Source organism: Tamandua tetradactyla, chromosome 2, assembly GCF_023851605.1.
Source record: "Tamandua tetradactyla isolate mTamTet1 chromosome 2, mTamTet1.pri, whole genome shotgun sequence".
Lineage (NCBI taxonomy): Eukaryota > Metazoa > Chordata > Mammalia > Pilosa > Myrmecophagidae > Tamandua > Tamandua tetradactyla.
The window spans coordinates 12386347-12394165 of record NC_135328.1 but is presented as its reverse complement, the minus strand read 5'-3'; the positions used below and the strand labels follow the sequence as shown (position 1 = coordinate 12394165).

Sequence of the window (7819 nt, the reverse complement as noted above, 5' to 3'; positions counted from 1 at the left end):
TGGCTTGAAGTAACCATAGCCGTAAACATCCAACCTAACTTAGAAGTACATGTTTCAGACAGACTACCCAACGAGTCTTACGCTCTAATCAGTGGGACGCATTACTGTCTTAAAATTTTGCTTGAAACCTAATTAGAAATTTTACTTCCTTGATATACTCTGTTCTGTATTCACTTCAGTTAATTTCTTTTCTCTTTGGATGGATTATACTCATATATTATATGGTTCTGAACATCTCTCTTTTATGGCAGTATGTTAGTTTTTGCCTTATCATATCCAGAATTTATCCATGAAGTGTTGATTTTTATAATATAATGCTCACAATTTTATAAAATTGTCAAAAATTCTCCAATCAAACGTTTTGTGCAGTGCCCATTGATTTAAATTACAACAAAGTTTATAAAACTGAATATTATAAATTAATAATGGTTAACATGATGAACAAAAAATATTAAAATATGAGAGTTTGTGGCATGATATAGTGAATTCTTATTATACTCACAGTCCTTATTTTAAAAAGATGATTATGAGTTGTCTGCTTGTAGATATTCAAAAAGGGAATATAAGATCACATTTAAGGATGTTACTAAAAGAAAACAAATATCAAATAAGGACTTAATTACTTATATTTATGGTCCTTTTGCAGTGACATTGGGCTGAATGTTGAGCAAGAAAATGTGATCTAAATATGATCTAGCCAACACAACTATCAGATACAAATCAGGGACAATTTTTTAGAATAGGATTAGAAACAAGTAGAACAAAAACCAAACTAGAATAGCATAGAAAGTGGCAGTTAAAGCAACAGGCATAGGAGGATCTTTTCACAAGATACAATGCAGAGAATAGAATTGAGTTTTGGGCATCGGCTCCCACAAGTCTTCCTGAATTTGATGTTCTTTCATGCTGTGTGACACCAGCTCAATTGAAAATATGTGTATATGGTTTTACCTATTTCCACAAAAGTCTTCGTGGAAAAGGATTATATTTCCTACATCAGAATGTGAACATTTTCTCTGCTGTATCCATCAACAGTTACGGAATTAGCAAGTGGAGTCTTCAACTCCTAAAATCGCAACTTGTTACACCACAACTTTCTCATGGTATTCTTAACTTCTGCATTCCTTAAGGTGTAAATAAGAGGGTTGAGCACAGGTGTACCGATGGTGTAAAACACAGCTATCATCTTATCCACTGGAAATGTGACTAGAGGGCGAGCATATGTGAATATACATGGAACGTAGAAGAGAATGACCACAATTATGTGGGAGGTGCAGGTGGAAAGGGCTTTTTTTCTTCCTTCTGCACTCTGGTTACTCAGAGAATGTAATATGTAAATATAGGAGATGATAAGAAGAATAAAACCCACCGTGCATATGGTTCCACTATTAAAGACTACGAGTAGATTTGGGACATAAGTATCTGTGCAGGCAAGTTTCAACAGAGGTTGCATATCACAGAAGAATTCATCGATAACATTAGGGCCACAGTAAGGTAATTTCAAGCTAAAATAATCTGTGCTGAAGAATGGACACAAGATACCCCCCAGGCCAGGTTCACCAACACACCACAGACACGTCTGTTCATGATGGTTGTGTATCGCAGTGGCTTGCAAATGGCCACATAGCGGTCAAAGGACATGAGGACCAGCACCAGAATCTCCATGCACCCAAAGAAGTGAAGTGCAAAGATCTGGGTCATGCATTCATTGTAGGAGATGACTTTCTTCTTAGATATAGCATCTATAATCAACCTGGGTGCTGTGGTTGTGGAGAAACACGTATCAGCAAAGGATAAGTAGAAAAGGAAGAAATACATGGGGCAACCCAACAGATGACTATTTCTGATGGTCATCACAATAAGTAAATTTGCCAACACAGTTGCAAGGTAGAAAAACAGGAAGACCACAAACACTATTTCCTCCTTTAGAACATCCTGGGTTAACCCAGACAGAATGAACTCGTTAACACTGCTATTCAGGTCCATGGTTACAGTAGATGTGAAATGACACAGCTGTTAAACAATTTATCTGCAAAGAAATTTGAGAACATGTTGATTTGTCAAGGGCAATAGTCTTGCACTCTGACTTACAACTTTATATTTCTAATTATTGAATGCAAAACTCAGTTGTTCCAAAAGGTTTTTGTACATTATAATCACATGGGACATTTTTAAATGCAGATTCCCAATCTTTAGCTATGAAGACTTCTTGTGTAGGATGAAGGTTGTTGGGAGGAAAAATTTTTAAAAGCAGGTGATTGTATACTGTATCAAGGTCTGAGAATAGCTGACATTGTTGTATAAACTTATGCAAGCCATTTGGAAGATTTAAAATGTTTAACTCGTGTGAAGTATAGATTCTTATAGAAGCTTTACGGCTTTATGCATATGTGCATGTTATATATGTACACAGATATTGGTCTCAATGATTGTAAAACAATATTCTTGCATAATTCAAAGATATTAAATTTGGAGATTCTCTATTGAGAAAAATGTTTATTGATTTGGACACCTATTTGCATCCATTATTCTTGACCTCTTCAGTGTCTTGGTTGGGTTATACTTTAAGAAGTTTTTATATTTCCAAGCTAAAATGGTAGCCATTTTACCTTCGTTGCCATTCAGGACATATGAGATATTTGAATAAACCATTGACCCTGGAATTACTATGTACCATGTATACACCCATTACTCAGGCTAGAAGCATGATAACATATTTCACACCTTAAGGCTCCAACTGGATGTGCCACTTTATATATTTATATAGCCTGAATAATGTCTTCACTAACATATGCTTCTTTTTCTATCATCCTTCAGATGTTTTGTTTACTTCCAATTTTTGTTTCTCTTGAACCATAACTTTAAACGTATTTCAGAATTTCCCCAGAGAGATATTTCTCCATTGTTCTGTTGTAGTCTTTCTTCATATATATGCCTATATCTAGAAATGCAAACATCCTTTAAAATCATGATACAATCTCATTTCAGATCATTAAAAATCTTTTTCATTGTAACTAAAGGGGAACTTTAGGAAATTATGCCGTGTAATAATCATAAATTCACATTTAAATATCTATTAATATCAACATTTACCATTTGTAAATTTTTTTATTAATTAAGTGATTTTCAAATTTCCACTCATAAAAACATTTGTATGACTCTTCAAATTTGTAGATTTTTTGGTATTTTTAATAATACACCAAAATACATATCAATGGAATTACTGAAGCACAAGACTGAATATTAGCATAACTGTTAGCAACATATCAAATAGCCTTCTGATTTGGTTTTAGCAGAATTATTACAATTATTTTAACTATAAAAGAAATATACATCCATAATAAAATATCCAAGGTTTACCATAAATTAGAAGGTGAAATATAAAATTGCCCCCTCAAATTTTATTATTTCCCAAAATCACCCTCCAGGGGTCACTGTTAATTCCTTACATAATATTCCAGATTTTTCAATCCTGTATACTTACATATTTTGTTTAAATATCTTTTTCTGTATATAAATGTTATTTCTACTAACATAGGAGCATGGTATAATTTTCTTTGAAAAACGAACTTGGAATACTATCTTTTCTTCTTTGCTAGGAAAGTGAAATCATGATATACATTTCTTTTATGTGTTTTTACTAAATGTATCTTATTTGTCTTAATTAAGTTTAACATTTACACGTCAGTTTCTTTTATACCTCTAAGTTTTGAACTTTCCTCTGTTTTGTTTTTAGTTTTATAGACTCAAAACTATCAGAAAATTTCCCTTTTATATTTTGGATCATTAATCAATGATCAAATTCAACAAGTTTGTTTTGTCTTATGCTTTTTAATATTGATCTCACATTGTCTGGAATTTATTGTAGCATGAGTTTGTGACACTCTACCTTTTTTTCTGACTGATCACCAACCCATCAATGAATCAACTACACCATCAACCAAGTTGTCATGTATTACTAAGAACCTGCTCAGACCCGCTGTGGCTGTAGTGGAAAGTCCTCAGCCTCTTTACAATTGAACTGGAGGTATAACCTTTTTCAAGATAAATCATTAATTACATAGGAAGTACATACGAGTGTACATCATAGTACAAAATGAATTGTACTTCCAAAAGTTGAGAGATATATGCACTATAAATCGATTGGTCAGCGAAGTTTAAAAAATGAGAACATGGAGTTTTGGTATTAAATATGTAAAACTGAAGTTTTCATTATTATTTGATGGAACTAGAGGGTTCTATAACCTTGTACTGGGTTTCTCTGTTGAGAATATTTTATAAATTCTAACTTCAATTGTCCATTTACTCTAATAAAGCTACATAATCACAATAAAACTGCAAGATTGTATAAGTCTAGCTACAATAATGTTAGCTCAATGTGATAAGAGAAGTTACATTATTACTAGAATCTCTGACAGACAGTTCCATTTATCTCTGAAGAGTAAAAAGTAGAAAATGAGTTAATTATAACAATTTCAGTGCAACTAATTCCTAAGGAAGGCTAAAGACAAAAATGCAGTGCCCTTGGCTATAAGTAGAGGAGAAGTTAGGTGAGAAATGAGTAAAATACTATAAGGGGAAAGCATGCATAACTTCTACTACACATAGAGAGGAAGAGAAGACTTCCTTCTTTTTGAAAGCTATAAACTTATTAAATCAAAAAGTGATGGAGATAAGTTTGTGGGCAGATAACGGACAGCCATGAAGGCAAGGTCATCACATCTATTTTGTTTTTAATAGGCAAAGAAAAAACTGAGGACATAAAGATATCAACACTTAAACACTGTATATGATTTCTCAGACCAATACCACCTCAAAGTTTTAACATTTAATTCAGCTATTATTTCTTAATATTCTTGGACTCTTCTACATGGCTGTATATACATCTTTGTATACACAGTATAGAGAATAATATTTTCTCTTCTTTAACATCCTTAATTTTTCCTTCCAGCTGTTTGAATTTTAACCAGTTCCAATGAACCTGGTTCCAAAAGTATACTTATACCCATGGCTTGTATTTTTTAACAGCAAATTAACATCTACCTTTATTCCCTATGCACCTATATATCTGTGAATGTCATTAAATCTGTACTCAATTGAGCAGGACAAGCATAACATATATTATTCATGTACTATTATGAATAATTGATTTGGATTTTCTTTTCTGTTATTTTATTTGGCCTCTACATTTTCTTGCCAAGTAGTGTAATCATTTGTCTTGTTCTCTTACATCCATGTTTGACCTCTGATACAGAGTGTTGTGCTATATGTCCTCAGTTTTTTTCTTTGCTTATTTAAAACAAAATAGATTTGACGACCTTGCCTTCATGGCTGTCCGTTAGCTGCCCACAAATTTATCTCCATCACTTTTTGATTTAATAAGTTTATAGCTTTCAAAAAGAAGGAAGCCTTCTCTTCCTCTCTATGTGTAGTAGAAGTTGTGCATGCTTTCCCCTTATAGTATTTTATTCATTTCTCACCTAACTGCTCCTCTATTCATAACCAAGGGCACTGCCTTTTTTTGTCTTTAGCCTTCCTTAAAATTAATGTTGGGCTGCGATTAGGACAGTTACTAGATAACCCTTTTCTCTAGCATTGACACCATATGTAATATAAACATCAAATCCCCATCATCCATGTGAATTGCATCCAAAAATTAGAAAATTTGTGAAGTAGAGGAGAATGCCAGTTGACACCTCAAGTCCCTGCCCCAACCCCAGAACCGAATTTTGTAAATTTCATTTTGGACCCTTAACAAGGAAGAAAACTAGGTACATAATGAATAATAAAAAAAGGAGGAAAAGTCAGAGAATGAGTGAAAAGAGGAAAGGAGAAAGTAGAGTGATCATGAGCAGAGGGAAGGTGAGAAGAGTATTAGCAGGGTACTTGGACCAAACTTAGATCACAGCTCCTTTCCCCTGACGCTGTGCATTATCATTTTCCTCCAAATCAGAGGGAGTGTGCAGTTGTGGGACATGAGCTGGCATCACCATGGGTCTTAAAAACCCAGAACAAGGGTATAGAAGTGCAGCACCTTCTTATACACTGTTCCTGAAACATCCCCACTAACCTTAAACTCTTTAAGTGTGGGGAACCCCAAAGAATAGAAACTCTGCCAGGCTGGCCAAAGCACCATATTGTGTTCACTCTGTCCTTCTGTGAGCAGAAAGTGCTTTGAGAGAGTTTTGCTCTGAGGCCAGGAAAGGTTTGGGAAGACTGTAACTTTCCTTCTTGGAAATGTTTTCCAGGACCTCTGTTTTTTATTTCAAGAGACAGAGTCATAATAGAGCCCAACAAATCAGTTTTAAGGAAGCAACATGAAAATATTTCAGACATTGAAAAACTTACCTCAAGAATAAATGGATGAATTTCACTTGGTGTATTTTTCATCTCTTCAACTTTAATTTAATCAGTAGTAATCATGAAGTCTGAATATAATGTGCCAACTACAGTTCCTTACAATTTAGCGACACTTTCTAGCATGGGAGGTTATGGTGAGTGGAAAGTCTAGGGAGAGAGAGAACATGGTGGCTCAACTTCACATGATTCCTCCCCAGAAACACTTGCTTAGACAACAGCAGGATCTAAATCATTCAGGCAGGGGTAGGAGTAATGGAGGCATGAAAATAAGGAAAGTTTTCTCAACACGTTTCTCAATACGGTTTCTGAAAACTTCCTTATGGAAGAAATTATTCCTCTGCTATGAGAGATAAATGCCTCTGAATCCAGCTCTGTTCCTACAAGCTTCTTTGGAAAAGCATAAAGAAAGTGTTTCTGTTTTTACTGTATTGAATATTTATAGTAATTCCCACAAAAGCTTATGGATGCCTAAATTAAGCTTTGGTCTCATCAGCTACAAGGAAACCATTACTCCCAAGGCAGCCCCCAAGTTTTATCCAATGAGCGACTCAGACCATCTGAGTGCCAAAGCAAAGCATGGGGCCAATTAGTTAAACTGCAAATCACTCTCAATTGTAGGTCAGGAAACCTGATTCCTAATATGATCTGCCTAAGCATATCTCTTCCAGAGGCATAAAAGACTTTGAAACCAGTTGAAGGTGCATATAGATGAAATTTACATGGACTTCACTACTGGTTCTACCACAAACTTGTGTGAATTCTGTTTCTTAATCTCTTTGTTTTTTTTGTAAAATGTAACTATTAACAATATATTTCATTTAACATCCTTGATATGATATTCTCTCATTTCTAATCTCATCCTTGTTATTTCATCAGTGAAGAAAGGAAAGAGGTGAGAGAAGTAAAAGTTAAAGAAATTATTAAATATTTGTCTTTTGTTTTATCTTTTATTTTTTTTAAGATTTTCCTTCTAGCATTAGGGAATAAAGTTTGATTTTTGTTTTTAATGCTGTTGCATGTGTCAAATGTAGAACAGATTAAATTGCAAAATTATTTTCCAACCTGTGAAACCAAACCACTACCTAGAACTTTGGCCTACAGATTACCTGTTTGGTAATAATGATGAAATATAAGGTTGAGGTATGGGTGGGGAAAAGAGGTGAGAAACAGAAATGGAGATGGGATAATGATGTATTCTATGGAATACTGCCGGGCCTAGTGGTAATCAACAGTCACAAATGTCCAAGAGAAACTCCTTGGAGAAAACCAGCACCTTGCCTTTTTTTGTTAAAAATGAACTGGAAGAATCTTGAGGAAGGTACATGACAAGTCACATGAAGTTTCTGTGACTCAATTTCCCCATAAATTAAATGTGAATAAGAAGATTTAGCTCTAAAATTCTCAGTAAAGACTAAAAATTATAATATACATTAAATAGATTCCCCGGCTCAGAAAAAGT

At 34.2% G+C, this 7819-nt stretch overlaps 1 pseudogene; it reads right to left on the bottom strand.

Annotated features, from left to right (window-relative positions):
• Positions 1-1066: 1066 nt before the first annotated feature.
• Positions 1067-1986, bottom strand: LOC143655574 (olfactory receptor 4C11-like; annotated as a pseudogene).
• Positions 1987-7819: the final 5833 nt, after the last annotated feature.